The sequence below is a fragment of the Atheta coriaria genome, unplaced genomic scaffold (assembly GCF_025399875.1).
Source record: "Atheta coriaria isolate IRGN ID8LTWV9N9 unplaced genomic scaffold, Caltech_Dcor_3.1 hic_scaffold_10_pilon, whole genome shotgun sequence".
Taxonomy (NCBI): Eukaryota; Metazoa; Arthropoda; class Insecta; order Coleoptera; family Staphylinidae; genus Dalotia; species Dalotia coriaria.
This window is the reverse complement of record NW_027045452.1, coordinates 2728409-2746879: the sequence shown is the minus strand read 5'-3', so window position 1 is coordinate 2746879 and position 18471 is coordinate 2728409. Positions and strand designations below refer to the sequence as shown.

At 37.4% G+C, this 18471-nt stretch overlaps 1 long non-coding RNA gene across 1 annotated transcript; it reads right to left on the bottom strand.

Annotated features, from left to right (window-relative positions):
* Positions 1 to 14375: 14375 nt before the first annotated feature.
* On the bottom strand, positions 14376 to 17285 carry LOC135801538 (uncharacterized). Its single transcript, XR_010550383.1, has 2 exons — positions 16868 to 17285; positions 14376 to 14848 (listed from the first exon to the last, which is right to left on the bottom strand). It is a non-coding gene; the product is annotated as an uncharacterized lncRNA (long non-coding RNA).
* Between the last annotated feature and the right edge of the window lie 1186 nt (positions 17286 to 18471).

Below are 18471 nucleotides of genomic sequence, written 5' to 3'. Positions count from 1 at the left end.
TAACACCAACATCGAAACCAAACAATGAATAATTGAATTCCATTTATTAATAACTCGGAAAACAAGAACCTAAATTCGGCTGATTAAAACACGAAAACATGCAAATTCAAAAATTAAATTAATTAAGCCAGTAAACAGTCGGCATTATGAATGCGCTATAATTATTTCTATTATTGAATTGCAACAAAAGCGCTTTATCTAATTCGCTCCTGTCCTGTGGTCGGCGAGTAATGCGCGTGGGCAACAAAACGCGATTAATTATTTGACGGTGTGGTAATCATGTGAAAACGCTGACGTACTCGCGCGGGTGCTAATTACAAAACGTTATATGATTTAATTTATTGTTGTTTGGGTGTTTACGTTGCGCATATTGCCGGCGGATACAAATGGGGAAATCTGTTAGTCGCGTTATAAATATTAACTAGTTTTGTTGGGATTTTCGGTGCACGCAAACAAGAAATTATATTTCGAAATTATCGAATTTATTTTTGGGCAAAATAAACAAAGTCCGTAATTTCATAAACCCATTTCAAAATATTTAAAATAACAGCACGTATTTGCTACACTTGTTTTATTTACTGTAATGTTGTTTAGAAATAGTGCACAAACCTCGCATTAATAAGCAGTACTTCAATGAATATATAAAATATTAGTATATTATGTTTGCGTAATGAGTATTTCGCATTATACGATTTTCTCGTATTTTATATAAATAAATTTTAAATTCAATGTACATGTTGCCCTCTATCGGCGGTTTGTTAGAGTAAACTTTTATTGATTTTCCTGCTATTCTCGTAGTTGCTTCCGCCTGGACGAAATCTTCTTGCAGCTGCTGCACCCTACATGCTGGTTTCAGAATGAGTAACATCCTTGAAATTATTACTGCTATGATTACAGTTATCAAAAAACATAAACGTAATACTCACTAGAGGACAGAATATGTCTGTTTTCATATTTTACCTGGATTATGTATTTTACTGAAATTGTATGGCTTTCACTAACTGAATTACGGAGATAATAATCAAATGAATAGCATTATCGATTAATTAATCTCCTCCATTGAATGTGAAAGCGTATATATTTTAAAATATAATTCATTTTAAATTTGATAAAAGCAATAGCTTTTTGTTATATATGTATAAATAAACACATTTAATATTAATTAAATTTATAAAATAAATACGCAAACACATAAATAATGTGAAATACAATTAAAAAGTTTGCATTGTTGGCTCTAAAACTTTTTACCAGGTTTATGATGCTCTTTGTTACAAGACGTGTCCGTTTCCATTCAGAGAAGAGTTCTTTTTGGTGTGTCCGACGATGCAATTAAATTATTTGTTGCTCTTGTTCTTCTTTATCATTTTCTCGGCGAAAAAAGAGCAGAGTCTTGCGAGTTGACGACGTTACGACGCTAACAAATCCGTTTTACTAGAAATTAATGCGATGCGCGCCCTCTAGCACAATAATTAAGTTATTTACGTGAAAAGACATTTTCCGCCTCTATTATGATCCGGCCCCGAAGGCAACCACGCGATGAAAACATGAAAACTTCACGGCGCGCCTTTTGCGCGCACATGTCCGGATGGAAAGAATCGGAAGAAAAATGCACGAGCGGAATGAAAAGCCAAATGAACATGCCCGCCGCTCGTGCTGAAGGTAAAAAGGAAAGAAAATGTCGAGCGTGCCGGATGCGTCGCGACGCGGCGCAACGCATAAATATTTAAAAATTTCCTTCCTGGTGTTATATATTAAAGAAGACACCGTTGTCATAATGTTAGGATTCTTGGGGGATGTTTTTTTTGCTTCCTCAGTCGCAGCAGCGGAATAGGTATATGTATATTTTTTGCAGTTATAAAGTTAACACCTGCCGACAAACAAAAAAATTTACATATTTGAAGAGTTATTATTATGCAATAATTCCGAACAACATTCGCGGTTCGCTAAGAAGTTTATAGTTATTATAACGAGGTGCTTTCTTGCACGATTATGCAAAAACTTTCCAGACTCCCGCGAGAGCCAACAAACCACCCTCGGAAAGGTGGGAAGTGTGAGCGGGAAAACTCAATCCTAATCCTCAGCAATTTAGCCTTTGTTTGCTAGTACGCAGTTATCAAGCGCATACACGATCAAAAGAGACGTGACAGACTTATACAGGTTATACTGAAATATTTCAAATATTTATATTTATTAAGTTATTATTTTGACAAAAAATTTCTTTTGTAAAATTTTCTAATTTTTTATGTATTCCTGAAAATTAAAATATAAACACGTATTGTTACTGCAGCACAAAATGAATTTTCACGTATAGTCAAAATCTCTAAACACAAGCATTTAATCTCCCTTCCAAGAAGACTGTACTTCGTACACGGTACGCCAACTTTATGCACATGTTCTCTCTTCGGTGTGAAAGCTCTTAAGCCGTCTGATGTTTGTATGGCGTATGGAAATGCAGCGTATTATTCAAGAAGGTATTCATTAGCTATTATACATTAGATATGACGCACGCAGGTGTATCTGTGTACCCATACATGATACACACATAAGTCTATAGAGCGCTATTAAAAAGTTTACAAAACAATAAATATCGATCGTGGCAATCCAAAGATAGTTGATGTACTTCTTTCGCACGGGCTTCCCAAGAGATGAAAGCTTACTGGGTGGCGTGTGCATGCGATTTACATTATACGTGTTGATGGGTCGACGATAATGCTTATAGGATCTTCGGTTATACAAAGCTCACGACTGGTTGTTGGCAGCGCGACAACGCAACAACCCGCTGGTGTTCGTTCCGGTGTGTATTATGTGGTCGTGTGTTGTCTCCCAACAAGTTTAAATGCAATTTGCAAGTGTGATACTTGTTCGAAATGTGAACTAAAGTCGTGCCAATGTAGTCACGAGGTAGCGATTACATTTTACTCGTACTCGTAGAATATGGTCATTTTGAGAGTGTTTACTGATTTGTGTTATTTTGGTAATTTCAAAGTTCAATTTTGATGTTTCTATCAAATAGTCAAATACCACAAAGTAGTTCTGTGGTCTATCAATACCATTTATGTCATTTCGAGACTTGAGCAAACTATCTTTAGCATAAATAAGTTTATATCGTAAAATTAACGTCTGCATTTGCACAGCAAAGGGTTATAAGAGAATGAAGGGTGAACCAACACTGAACTCGGTAAACTTAGCAAACCAACTAAATCCCACATCCCACCTTACGAAAACTAGCAGCAACTCGAATGTTGGAGTGGCCGCAGTCCCACTGAAAACTCCAAGAGAGGTGTTCTGTTTGCGGTGCGCGTTTCAATTGAAAGTTTCCACTTTCCGCAGGTCCTAGACGTTTCAATTTCGTGGTGAAGCTGAAGGTATCGATTGAAGTATTGACGCAGGACGCACAATGTACACGCTACACTATTTGTTCAAATATGATTTGTACATTTCAAAAATTTAAAGAATTCTGAATTTGTACAGTATTTTATGCCAGACGCTAGAAATAAAAATATTGTAAAAGACTAGATGAACAATAAGATTCTTACAAGATTCATTGTTGTGCATTGTTGGACCAGCATAGGTATTCCACAGCGCTATAGAAAAATGTTATCCGGATCGTATCCGAAGTTATTGTAGAGTTCAAGAATGTACTCGGGCAAGTAGAAAAGTACTTCACTAGTCTATTTTGGAATTTTTTATTTCTTGGAAATATTTTTATAAATCTGTAACAATCTACTAAATGCATTTTTAATTTTCTGTGAGTTTATAAAGTTGAACTTATTTTTTAATATTACAGACATCAAAGAAGAACTAAATACATGTGTGGTTATTATCATACAACCAAAATAAAAGTAATTTCGAGCATGTCAAGAATCGTTGTACTCGCTTGAACTAGTACTGTAAAGACTACGGACTGAAAAGCTCCGAAGAGCAAGAATGGAAAGTAGTAAATCCGACCTCAAAGTGCGAGAAGAAACGAGTTGTCTGTCGTCTAGAAGCGAAATGTCAGAGGGAACTTGCTGCCTCCTTTTTCTCGACATTCATGATGCTCAAGGAAAGACTTTTCGTGCTTATACAATACCGAGTATATATATAGTGAGACGCGGCATTATCTCTTTGCATTTCATAATATGCTTTAGACTTGCTGGAAGCTAAGAGTGAATATAATCCCCAACGTTACGCCGGATTCCAGCTAACTAGCAGAAAATCACGAAGAAAAAAACATTCCCAATGAAACACACAATGAGGCCAAGATAAAGTGAATAAAATAAAATGTATAAAAATACTTTGCTGAGATTAAAATTTTAAAACATATTTTGATAATTGTATTAAAATTTCAACATTTATTAATTATTAAATAGTAAATTAAATATAACAAACATAATTAATGTAATCTTTTTTAAGCAGAAAAAAAACAAAATAATGGGCTGAACTTTCGAATGGCTAATTCAAACATGAAAAAGTACAAAGCGCGATAGGGCACGCTCAAACTTTTTTGCTTTCCTTAAAAGAACAATAAAGTAACAAAAGACTGAAAGGCGGATGGAGGCAGCGGAATTGAAAAACAAAGGGAAAACTTTGAAAAAGTACGTACAAGATTAACTGGCGAGTAATTAAATTTATTTTTCATTAAGACAGAAGGGAGGACCGCTCATAGATCCTTCTCTCGGAAAGTCTAAACCCATACGTTTTGTTCGGATCCGATTCTCGCTTTTCGTTTTCTTCGCCCGACGTCCGGCTTTTTTTGGAGGGCGCGCGCGATTTTTTCTCTCCGTGGAGCCGATGTAATTCATTTTGGTGGTCCATTACAAAAGCGCGCGTGCGAGTTGAAGAAAGTAAATCTAGTCGACGTCCGGCGGTGAAGTGAACTTTTCGCAGAAAGCCGTTTTTGTTGAAAAGATGTAGGCTTAAAGTAATCTTTAACTTCAAACAAATACAACAAATGTCTGGCAACCGTAGCAAAATGTAAAAAATTCTGTAGTTACATGAAAAAGTTTAAATTTAATGCATATTTATAGAATATTCTATGTTGTAAACATGTTTTTAAAATGAAAAACACATGCTTAATTAAAAAAATTCTATTAGCGGCGAGTTTGCTTAAATTTACGCTTGCATTCACTTTAATAACTGCCTGCAGAAAAAGGGAAAAAGAAGTTGAGTATAAAACTTCGCTTGCGTTAAAAATATGTCCCAAGGAAAATATTAGAAATTGATTGCTTTCCCATTTACGCGCTTTCCGACGCCTGCAACACGGCCGCGCCGGCGTACATGTTTTACGACGGCGAGTAAATTCAAGTTTTATGTAAATAACCCACGGATCGTGCGGTTTATCATTTTCGAAAATAAAAACCAAAAATCGACCATTCTTCACGCGCCCAAGCGAGCGAAAGCGCGAAGCTCAAAGAAGTTGAAAATTTCCAAGCGTATTTCAGCGGGCGAAAAATAAGTAAGAAGATATTTATGTGCGAAATATTCCCGCGTGGCATCGAACAGGAAAACTGCAATAAAATGCTCGCATTCCCCTCTTTTTTTTTATCTAAACACATCAGAGACTTTGTGTGCCTGTGAGTGTGCCGAAGTAATACTTATATTGTAAATGCCATTTACTAACTGTTTAAATCTAAAAATTTATATCGACATTAGATATTTATGTATACAATTAGTTTTAGGTTCTTATTGATTTATTACAATCGCATAATATTTCTCCATACAATTATTTCGTCCGCGAAAACATCTTGATCGTTATTTCGTCGCTTTGCCAATTAGAAATGTCGACGCGGAAAATTCGGTTAGCGAGAGCGCTCGCGCGAATGCCGGAAAAACGACGAGAGACGAAAAGAAGCAGAAAAGTCGAGGGACTGGCCGAAACTCGAGAGGCAGCAATAATACGCTTCGGATGATGATTAAATGGCGAGCGCTAATGTGTCCCGCATAAACAAATTCATTTCGTATGCAGGCCGAGTTTTACCAAGAACTGAGCACGCAAATTGGATTTACATTACGGAGTACTTGAAAGGACTCAAAAAATATGTACCTATATTAACTCCACTAGGTAGTCGTGTTTTCGTTGAGTACGCACAAAAAAATATTTGTATTCGAAAGACAAACATTTAATTTCGTCTACATACATTTTTATTTAGTTCTTTAATTCCAAGAATTGAGGTTGTTGTAGAAAATTGTTTTTCATTAACCAGAATTACTTCCCATGTCGCTTATTTACCGTACATAAACTCAGTCGATACGACGTGTACGTTTTTTCAGTATACAGCACGCAGGAACAGAAAAGCGGGCATCGATGCGAAGGGAAACAATAATTTTCATTTCGCCTTGGAGGCCGCTGCAGCTGGTCCGCGCGCATTTTATTTTTATTCTTTATCACGTTCTGCGAAACGCAAGTGCGCAAAGCACATTGTTGTCCATTACCTAATACCCAATACCTTCGGCAGAAAATAAGAAAACAGCGATACTCTTCTGCCGCATTGTGGGCAAACGTCAAACAAGAAAATTGTAAAAATCCCAACTATCGCACGGCTGTACCTACTTGCGATCCTGATGCTTTGACAAAACACTACTTCGACGAGTAGTGTGAGTAAATATACTGCTAGGTCGCGGTTAAACGATCGCATTTTTAGCGGAGAGCGGTAAGAAAATACGAAATAAAGTCGTGGCGTGGCGCAGGACTTATGGCGTCGCGACGCCGCACGTCGTCGCCGTACATGCTCTCGACCACATCGAGGCGATAAATCAAGCAGCGCGCGTAAAGCAAAGGCACTCGGTGACACATCCAGGCGTGCCCATTCCTCCTGTTTCTTTCCCATTTGGACGATACAACAAATCGCACACTCGAAACTGTCCCATTGCGCTATCCCAAAAACTAAACCAAAAAAATAACAGCTTACTGTTTGTTTGATTATTTGACGCAGGAATTATAGCAGACAAATAAGGGGTCATCATTTCTAAGCATATGTTAGCATGTACTGTAATAATTGTAAAAGATTCAAAGAACTATTAACAACAAATCGACCAATATTTGAAAGAAAAGAAAACAAAAAGACAAATAGTGAATGAAGAAATAAAATTCATAAACAATACAATTTAAACAAATGGAAAAACTGCAAAATGTGAAAAGAAGCAAAGAAAGTCAAAACGATTAAAAAGAATGAAAGAAAGTAAAAAACAAACTTTTGCATTGAAAAGATAAACAACATAGAGCAAAACACCACTTTAATAGTTAATATAAAATCGTACAATCTTTCATTAATTTTAATAATCTAAATTCCGGGACTCCTACCTAGAATCATTCAAAGATGGCACTAGCATGAACTAAAAGTCATAAAATAGAATTGTTTTGTTTATTTCTATATTTATCGGCGAACGTGAGCATTCGGCACAAGAATTGTGTTTGTTTTGAACATAATTTACTTTCTTATCACTTCCGCCGCGTGGAATGCAGTGCATGATATTGCCGAGAGTCGTCGTTGCAATCCCCTCACGCCTCATGCAGCATATTCTAGTTTTGTTTAGATCGCGGGTATCGTGTCTATTGCAAATCGCGCACAAGGTCGCGCGCCATCAGCGCACCGGTTTTGCGCATCTCGCGCTTCTTATCATCACCGGTCGCCGTGTCGATGCTTGGCTGCAGCATGCTAGCGCCGCGGATTGCGCTCGGTGTCGTGCCGGTCCCTGATTGATTCAGGCTTATTTCTCATAGCTCTATATGTAGTTTGTTCCAGATTCTGCTTTCTAAATTTGCATTTGAATTCAAAATCAATCGAGCTATTTAATTTTGACTTACGACTACAGTAATGTTATTTGTATTTGCGCGTTTATTATCCGGCCGGTTTTAATCGCGCTTAAAAGGTATCGTCGGATACGCATATCCCTTTTCATGTTGATTTATTCTTCATTGGATGACTTATCGTGCTAATGTAAGTAACTTTAAACTAAAAAAGAGCTCAGTTTGTTTGTTTTCTCCAATGTATAATTATAATATTACTAAACCATATGAAATATTTTTGTTTTAACTAATGTTTTCTTTTTTTATTGGCAGTATTTGCCGTGCCTTGGAGTCCGATGCCTTCTTTATTGGTAAGTTTATAATTCAATTATATTTTTTATTTTAATTTCTGCGTCGAGCATAAGTTTCTATTTACGTAATTTTTTTATCGCGTTCCACTGCGTGTTGCAAAGATACAATATAGTTACGTGCCCTGCTGAAACATTTCAGAATTAACTCTATAGTTTTACCTACGCCTACACAGGCGTAAGCGGTAAAAAACAGGTCATATTTCGGGAATCCTTAGTGCTATTTTATTATTTTTATGAATTTGAAGCTGGTCAAATAAATCTCTGTTCTAGGGGATACAGATTAATTGTCATAAATTTTGTTTGTTTGTTTATTATAATAATTATATTTTATTGGTATATAATTCGTGCTGGGGCACGTGGTGATATAGTCTCAGTAAGCGTATGTCACAATACTTATGGTAATTCTTTGACTCGCCGATTGTTTTGGATTTTTTTAATGCGATTTCGCACGCGGAATTCTACTAGCGCATATCAGTATTTGTTTGTGCATACACAAGTTTTCTAGTTGCACAAACTTGTCAAACTTGTCGTATGTTTTTGTTTGTAGTAGAAGTAATTAACTCGTGTTCGGGGCACCGTATGAGGGTAGCAGTGAAAGTGGGTCGAATCAGGGCACCTTACAAAGCAATGCGGTAGAAGTGACTCAATTCAGGGCATCATACAAAACTAGCGGTAGAAGTGACTCGTGTTCAGAGCACCGTATGAAACTAGCGGTGGAAGTGACACGTATGATCCTGGGGAAAATTGCTAAAAAGGGAGATTTTTTCTTCCTTTTTCGTGACAAGTTTGTATTTTTTCGGGTTTGCACGCGACTTTAACGGCTCACTAACTGTACAGAGGCATCTAAAGATGCGGAATTAAATTCTCCGTCGGGCTGTATTCGTTTGTTGAAGGAATTCGAGGTATATATTTTTATCTGATAGAGAATTTTTCAGTTTTTCATTATTAGCAATTCGTTGGTTACTATCGCTTTTTAGTTTTGGGAATGATGACCGTCAAAATCGTCAAAAAGTATCAAGCACCACCTTAGCGAATTTTTTTCTTAAAATTTATATTTCATCACTCAGATTTTCGCATCAATAGCAGCCTATCTTATGAGGACCGTCCCGCAAAAATTTTGCAGATGAGTGCTTAATTTTTACCCTTTTGTAAAAATGTTTGGGTTTTTTTTGAGTTTTGGACACTTGATCCAGGCGGCGTAGTAACTTCAACAGGGCGTCTAGAGATGCGGAATTAGATTCTCAATCCGGGTAGTATTAAAATAGTTGCAGATTCGACCTGCACAACCCCGCGAATTGCATATAGAATGTAATTTTTCAACCTTTTTGAGGTAGGGAAATGGTTTTACGGGTTTTGCTCACGCGATCCTAGGCGGCCCTAATAATTTTATCGTGGCGTCGAGAGATGCGGAATTAAATTCTTCGTCGGGTAGTATTAAATAGTTGGCGGGAATCGGGTTGCAACGCGCTAAAATTTGCATATAAATGTAATTTTTCAACCCTTTTTGATGAAATGTTGTTTTTCGAGGTTCGCACGCGATCTAGGCAGCGTGAAGCCAACTTCGGCAGGGCGTCTGGAGATGCGGAATTAAATTCTTCATCGGATGGTATTAAATAGTGGCAGGGATTCGACTTACAACCCTCGAAAATTTGCATATAAATGTAATTATTCAACCCTTTTTCGTGAAATGGTTGTTTTCTCGGAGGTTGCACGCAGGCTACCGGAGCGACCTAATAGTTTATTGTGACGTCTAGAAGTATACGGGAATTAGATTCTCCGTCAGGTAGTATTAAACAGTTGCAGGGTCGACCTGCAACCCACTTGAAATTGCATATAAATTTGTAATTTTTTCAACCCCTTTGGTGAAAATGTTTGTGTTTTTCGGGTTTTGCAAGCGATTTAGGCGGCGTAAGTAACTTCAGCAGGGGCCTCCTAGAGATGCAGATTAGAACTTCATCGAGTACTATTAAATAGTGGCAGGAATTCGACTTGCAACCCGCGAAAATTTGCATATAAGTGTAATTTTTCAACCCTTTTTGGTGAATTGTTTGTGTTTTTTTGGGTTTGCATGCGATTTAGGCGGCGTAATAACTGCAGCGGAGCGTCTAGAGATGCGGAATTAAATTCTTCATCGGGTACTATTAAATAGTGGCAGGAATTCGACTTACAACCCGCGAAATTTATATAAGTGTAATTTTTCAACCTTTTCGTGAAATGAACATGCATTTTTTCGGGTTTGCAAGCGATCTAGGCAGCGTAGTAACTTCAGCGGGGCGTCTAGAGATGCGGAATAAAATTCTTCATCGTGCAGTATTAAATATTGCAGGAATTGGACATGCAACCCGAGAAAATTTGCAGATAAGTGTAATTTTCAACTCTTTTTGGTAAAATGTTTTGGGTTTTTTCGGGTTTGCTCGCGATCTAGGCGGCCTAGTAATTTTATCGTGGCGTCCAGAGATGCGGAATTAAATTCTTCATCGGGTAGTATTAAATAGTTGCAGGAATTCGGATTGCAACGCGCTAAAATTTGCATATAAGTGTAATTTTTCAACCCTTTTTAGTGAAATGTTTGTGTTTTTTCGGGTTTGCGCGCGAGTTAGGTGTCCTAATAGTTTTATTGTAACGTCTAGAGATGCGGAATTAGATTCTCCGTAGGGTAGTATTAAACAGTTCCAATTCGACCTGCAACCCGCGAAAATTTGCATATAAATGTAATTTTTCAACCCTTTTTGGTGAAATGTTTTGGTTTTTTCGGGTTTGCATGCGATCTAGGCGGCCTAATAATTATATCGTGGCGTCCAGAGATGCGAAATTGAATTCATCATCGAGTTGTATTAAATAGTTGCAGGAATTCGATTTGCAACCCGCGAAAATTTGCATACAAATGTAATTTTTCAACCCTTTTTCGTGAAATGTTTGTGTTTTTTTGGGTTTGCACGCGATCTAGGCGGCGTAGTAACTTCAGCGGGGCGTCTAGAGATGCGGAATTAGATTCTCCGTCGGGTAGTATTAAATAGTTACAGGAATTCCACCTGCAACCCGCGATAATTTGCATATAAATGCGCAATTTTCGACGCACGGTAGAAATGTTTTGGTTTTGGGTTTGCATGTGATCACAAGCCGGCATAATATTTATATCGTGGCGTCCAGAGATGCCAAATTAAATTCTTCATCGGGTAGTATTAAATAGTTGCAGGAATTCGACCTACAACCCGCAAAATTGCATATAATTATACAACCCCTTTTTGGTGAAATGTTTTGGTTTTTTCGGGTTTGCATGCGCTCTAGGCGGCCTAATAATTATATCGTAGCGTCCTGAGATGCCAAATTAAATTCTTCATCGGGTAGTATTAAATAGTTGCAGGAATTCGACTTGCAACCCGCGAAAATTTGCATACAAGTGTAATTTTTCAACCCTTTTTGGTGAAATGTTTTGGTTTTTTCGGGTTTGCATGCGATCTGAGCTGGCCTAATAATTATATAATTAGCGTCCACAGATGCGAAATTAAATTCATCGGGTAGTATTAGAATTGTTGCAGAATTCGACTTGCAACCCGCGAAATTTGCGCCCACAGGGTGAATTTTTCAACCTTTTTCGTGAAATGTTTGTGTTTTTGGGTTTTCCGCGATCTAGGCGGCGTAGTAACTTCAACGGGGCGTCTAGAGATGCGGAATTAAATTCTTCATCGGGTGGTATTAAATAGTTGCAGGAATTCGACTTGCAACTCGCGAAAATTTGCATATTAGTGTAATTTTTCCAGCCCTTTTTGGTGAAATGTTTGTGTTTTGGGTTTTGCATGCGATTTAGGCAGCGTAGTAACTTCAGCGGGCGATCTCGAGATGCGGAATTAAATTCTTCATCGGGTTTTATTAAATAAAATTGGCGGGAATTCGACTTTGACCCGCGAAAATTTGCTTATAAGTGTAATTTTTTCAACCTTTTCACCATTGAAATGGTTGTTTTCGGGTTTACGTACGATCTGGGCGGCGTAGTATTGTAACTATGTGGGCGTTTTAAATTTGCGGAATAAAATTATTCGTAGGGTAGTATTAAATAGTTGCAGGAATTCGACCTGCAACCCGCGAAAATTTGCAGATAAGTGTAATTTTTCAACCCTTTTTGGTGAAATGTTTTGGGTTTTTTCGGGTTTGCTCGCAATCTAGGCGGCCTAATAATTTTATCGTGGCGTCCAGAGATGCGGAATTAAATTCTTCGTTGGGTAGTATTAAATAGTTGCAGGAATTCGGGTTGTAACCCGCGAAAATTTGCATACAAGTGTAATTTTTTATCCTTTTTGTGAAATGTTTGGGTTTTTTTTGGGTTTGGACGCGATCTAGATAGCGCAGTAACTTCAGCGGGGCGTCTAGAGATGCGAAATTAAATTCTCCGTCGGGTAGTATTAAATAGGTGCAAGAATTCGACCTGCAACCCGCGAAAATTTGCATATAAGTGTAATTTTTCAACCCTTTTCGGTGAAATGTTTTGGGGTTTTTCGGATTTGCACACGATCTAGGCGGCATAATAATTTTATCGTGGCACCTTGAGATGCTGAATTCTATTCTTCATCGGGTAGTATTAAATAGTTGCAGGATTCGACTTTTTACAGCCCGCGAAAGGGAGTAGCATATAAGGGTGTAATTTTTTTCACAGCCTTACGGTGAAATGTTTGTGTTTTTCGGGTTTGTATGCGATTTAGGCGGCGTAGTAACTTCAGCGAGGCGTCTAGGGATACAGAATTAAATTCTTCATCGGGTAGTATTAAATAGTTGCAGAAATTCGACTAGAGATGCAGAATTAAATTAATTCAGTGAAAAAAAGAGAGAATCTTTATTAGTTTGGGAATTGATTTTTTCTTATTTCATTGAAGATTTTCTTTTATACACCCTAGCAAATAATTTTCCACTGATGTCACGCGAAACAGGGCGCAATTTACTTTATTTACTTCCAGGAGTGGTATCTTTTGAATTTCGCAGCCTTTAGCATAGCGCGGCTATGCAGGTCATAAACATGTTCAAAGAAATGACGTCCATTGTTCTCTAGATATTGAACTTACCAAGTTCTGGGATTTATATTGTATTTAATATATTTAATAAAAAGTGTAAAAACCTTAGTAAAGTAATGTCTTATGACTTGGCACTCTCCTTTCTATCATTTCAGGTATTTGGTCAGAACAGAATATTTCTTGGTTAGTTTGTCATGGTTCTAGAAAGAGAACTTGACACTTGGAAATATATCTACAAGTCCTTATAAGGAATGTCCTTATAAGGTTCTCCCTCAGGGCATAGTCCCACTATAAAATTGTTAAGGTATCCTGTATGATTTGGGTACTCATTCTTTCATTTCAGGTACAGGACGCTTGTAGAATATTTTTTAAGTGTCCCTTTCTTGAGATGACTTAAAACTTAGAAATATTTTGCAAGTCCTTAAAGGATGTCCTTATAAGGTTCCCTCTCTGGGATGATCCCCACCATAAAATTGTTATGCCTGAGTATTTCGGGGGATGACGCAGGAACATCGTAGCTGTGGGATGGGCCAGGGAGCAATAGACAGATCAGACGTAGATATATCATAACGACACGTGCCAAAAAATTTAAAAATTCCGTCACCCCTATTCTCTTTCCTTCCTGTGCTCTCTGCTCTCTTCTCTTTTCTTCTTACTTGTCCTATTCTCTCCTGCTGCTGCTCTCTTGACTTGCTCCTTCCACCATCTTCTACTTATTCCTATTGTTGCTCCGTTCTCTGCTCTTCCACTTATTTCTAACAATTGAATCTGTATTTCTATGGTATGCAACCCACATTTCTTAAATTTCTTATTATTTAATAAAACTGCCTTATACAACTGAGATTCGAACCATGAACCACAAATCTCTAGCATGCTAGCATATGCACATGCTCGCTGAGCCACCGAGCTCTCTTATCAAATATTATTCGTTTCAGCTATAAATGTTGTTGTTTTTGTCACCTTTTAAAAACAACAACATTTATGTACCTGTAAGTCGCATTTCTAACACGTACAATCAAATATGGCCTTTAAATCTAATTCTGAAAACGACAAAAAGGAAACATAGATAAATATGCTAGCAAATGTAATATTAAAATTATAGTTTATTGCAACTGATCAATCACATGTTTAATTTTAAAATTATTTGTTAAAATTAAATTATTTTCACCGGTTACCTCGCTTTTCCTTAATGTCTGATAAATTCATTTCGTCCCTGAAACATCTTCACTAATTGTTTAATTCCGTACCGGTAAGTGCGTATATAGAAAGAAACACAGAAACAATCAATGTCAATTAATATCTGTAAAAGTTGTATTGAGGGTTTTTGTTTTCGCCGCAAGAATTGCAGCCAATTTTTTTATCATAATCGCTCATTTTTTACAATAGTTATATTGATATTCATTATAAATAGTTTGAAACACACAACACAAGGTGCAAGCAAACATTAAAACACACACATCCTATATAAAGAGAAGTAACATACACATTAGTACATAGGGAAGACAACACAAGTCACACACAATTAAACAAAAATTCAACTTCAACATGAATAACACAAAGAACACAAAAAAAAAGAAAATCTATCATTGCGCGTTCTGCTGCCGAATCTTTTATAATTACCTTTTAACGCCACGTTGATGTTACTGCGCCGCCTACATCGCATGCAAACCCGGAAAATGCGCACTTTATCTTTCTTTCCCGCGATGCATGAAGGTCACTGGAACATGGACAAGACGGACGCCACTGCTGTTAGCCAAATGATGATCCTCGAGCAAGAACAAAAATCACGATTTATCAAATTAAAAACTTAAAATTAAACGATAGCAGCCGCAAGAAATACGCCTGACCTAACCAACGATCGGCAAAAAACTGCGCTGAGCACACTACGCAACGTAATCAGCAACGGCGTACAACAACACGCGATAATACTGCGCGCACGCCGGAATAAAACGCCCGCTATTTGTAAATAACAAGATCGCATGCAGGATGGCCAACTTAGGGCATGAAAAAAGGCAACGTTAGGGGGCGATTGTAATGCAGTTAGAGTGGAATTACGCAAAGAGCAAAAGGTACATCGTCCAAAACTATTCTTATAAGACTAGAATCCAAAAAAAATTAAAATATGACTAAGGGTTCGTGAGATATAACCCGTTTATAACCGATAGTTGTGAAAAATTTAACACAAAAGGCAAAGTCGCGGAATCTCGCAGAAAGCAAGGGGCATATATTTTATGTCCTAATCTAATAGAGAATTTTGCAATCTTTCATAATCAGCAATTCGTTGGTTGCTATCTCTTTTAGTTTAAGAGATATTAATTATCGAATATCGTCGTTAAAAATTATCAAGCACCCCCCCATGGCAATTTTTTCTTAAGAACTAAAATTTCATCTCTTAGATTTCCGTTTTACCTAGCTTATCATAAAGACAATCATACGACTTAAGAATGATATAGCTATTCAAGCATCAGAGAAAAGATACAATATGTGTTGTTGAATTAAATGTTACTTACAGAAGGATAATGATAAATAAATCTACATTGGGGCCATCCTGTATCAAATTGATTTAACGACTATCACCCAACCTTATAACTTGCTTAAGTGTGCACACGAACCGCGATCAAACAGTTTTGTACAAAGTATACATTAAACGCGGAATCTCATGCGTTGCATTCCACGCGGCGCAAGCCATAAGAAAGTAAATGGTATTCAAAACAAACACAATTCTCTTGTTTGCTGATAAATGTAAAAATAAACAATACTCGTACAATTCTATTTTATGAATTTAGGTTCATGCGAGTGCCATTTTTTAATGATACAGGTAGGAGTGCCAGAATTTAGATTATTAAAATTATTGTAATATTGAAAGAGTGCTTTGAATCAAGTCTATCTACCGCTACCTTCATACGGTGCCTAGAACACGAGTCACTTCTACCGCTAGCTTCGTAAGGTGTCCGGAATCGAGTCACTGCTACCACCACTTTCATACGGTGCCCTGAACACGAGTCACTTCTACCGCTAGCTTTGTAAGGTGCCCTGAATTGAGTCATTTCCACCGCTAGCTTCATACGGTGCCCTGAACACGAGTCACTTCTACCGCTAGCTTCGTAAGGTGCCCTGAATCGAGTCACTTCTACCGCTACATTCATACGGTGCCCAGAACACGAGTCACTTCTACCGCTAGCTTCGTAAGGTGCCCTGAATCGAGTCACTTCTACCGCTACATTCATACGGTGCCCTGAATCAAGTCACTTTTACCGCTACTTTCATATGGTGTCCTGAACACGAGTTTGTTACTTCTACTGCTAACAAATACAACCCGACGTAATATTTAATTCCGCAATTCCAGATACTACGCTCAAATTTGTGCAACTAGAAAACTTGTTTATGCACAAACAAATACTGATATGCGATAGTAGAATTCCGCGTGCAAAATCGCATTAAAAATTCCAAAACAATCGGCAAATCAAAGAATTACCATAAGTATTGTGACATACGCCTACTGAAACTATATCACCACGTGCCCCAGCATGAATTATATATTAATAACATATAATTATTATAATAAACAAACAATAAATGTACGACAATTAATCCACTAGAACAGGATTCCCGAAATATGACCGGTTTTTTACCGCTTACGCCTGTGCAGGCGTAGGAAAAACTATAGAGTTAATTCTGAGATGTTTCAGCAGGGCACGTGACTATACTGTTTCTTTGCAACACGCAGTGGAACGCGATAAAAAAACAACGTAAATACAAACTTACTATAAACTATATAAACTTACCAATGAAGAGGGTATCGGACTCCAAGGCACGGCAAATACAACAAATAAAAACGAAAACATTAGTTAAAACAAAGATATTTCATATGGTTTAGTAATATTATAATCATACAGTGGAGAAAACAAACAATGTGCGCTTTCTTTAAGTTACTTACATCAGCACGATAAGTCATCCTAATGACGAATAAATCAAAATGGTGGCGATATGTATCCGATTCACACTTTAAGCGCGATTAAAAACCGGCCGGATAATAAACGCGCAAATAATAAATAACATTACTATAGTCGTAAGTCAAAATTAAATAGTCGATTGATTTTCCAATATGATGCAAATTTAGAAAGAAGAATTCCGAACAAACGATACGAGTTGCGAGAAATAAGCCTGAATCAACCAGGGACTGGCACGACACTGAGGGCAATCCGCGGCTAGTACTTGCCGTAGCCAAGCATCGACGCGGCGACGAGTTATGATAAGAAAGTAAGAGATGCGCAAAACCGATGCGCCGATGGCGCGCGACCTTGTGCGCGAATTGCAATAGGCACAATACACGCGATCTAAACTATACTAGAATATGCGGCATGTGGCGTGAGGAGATTGCAACGACGACTCTCGGCAATATCATGCATTGCATTCCACGCGGCGGAAGCGATAAGAAAGTAAATTGTGTTCAAAACAAACACAATTCTTGTGCCGAATGCCCACGTTTGCCGATAAATATAGAAATGCACCATACAATTATATTTTATGATTTTTTTACTTTATACTAGTGCCATCTTGGAATGATACAGGTAGGAGACCCGGAATTTAGAATATTAAAATTAATGATTAAGATTACTTGTTTTTACATTAACTATTAAAGTGGTGTTTTGTAATTTATGTAAGATCGGATTTAATACCAATGTAAAAAACAGGGAGTAAGCTAAACCAATTTATTCAATTGACACAAAGTATGTATTTAAAGAAATAACAAAACACATCTTCACTAGTCGTACGCCAAAATTATTCTGCCCGCCCTTAGGTCAGAAAAGTGACCCTCAGGCCTCGCAACCATTCTTCCCACTTCTCTAATCTCATATTTTACAATCTTACAAACGTCTTCCCTCACACTCGGTACATCTCTAAAACTATGCATTATGCTAAGAAGTATAGGGGAGAGGGGGGCAAAGTGGGCCCCATAAGCGAAAAAAGGGGTTTTGTTTACTTTTTTTCACTCGTTACCCTATTTTTTACCTCCTTGTTCAGTATTCAATATTAACAAGCCGTGTCTATCAAAATAAAAAAAAATCAGAATATGGGGCAAGTGGGCCCCCGCCCATAAAAATTTTGCTATTACCTTTGTATCCATTTTTTGCTTATATATATATATTTTTTTTTTCATTTCTTACGTCGAATTTGTTGATGTGAGTTATTTTCCCCTCTTATTTATCAAAAATTTTAGGGGCCGTTTTTCCTCAATTTTTAAGCCACCTGAATTTCAGGGCCCACTTTACCCAGGGCCCACTTTGCCCCCTTCCCTACTTAATATTAGACTACGCATTGGTATTGGCCTATACCCATTTCTGATACTACATTGCGAGAAATATTGTTGCGGCTAAAATAAAAGTTT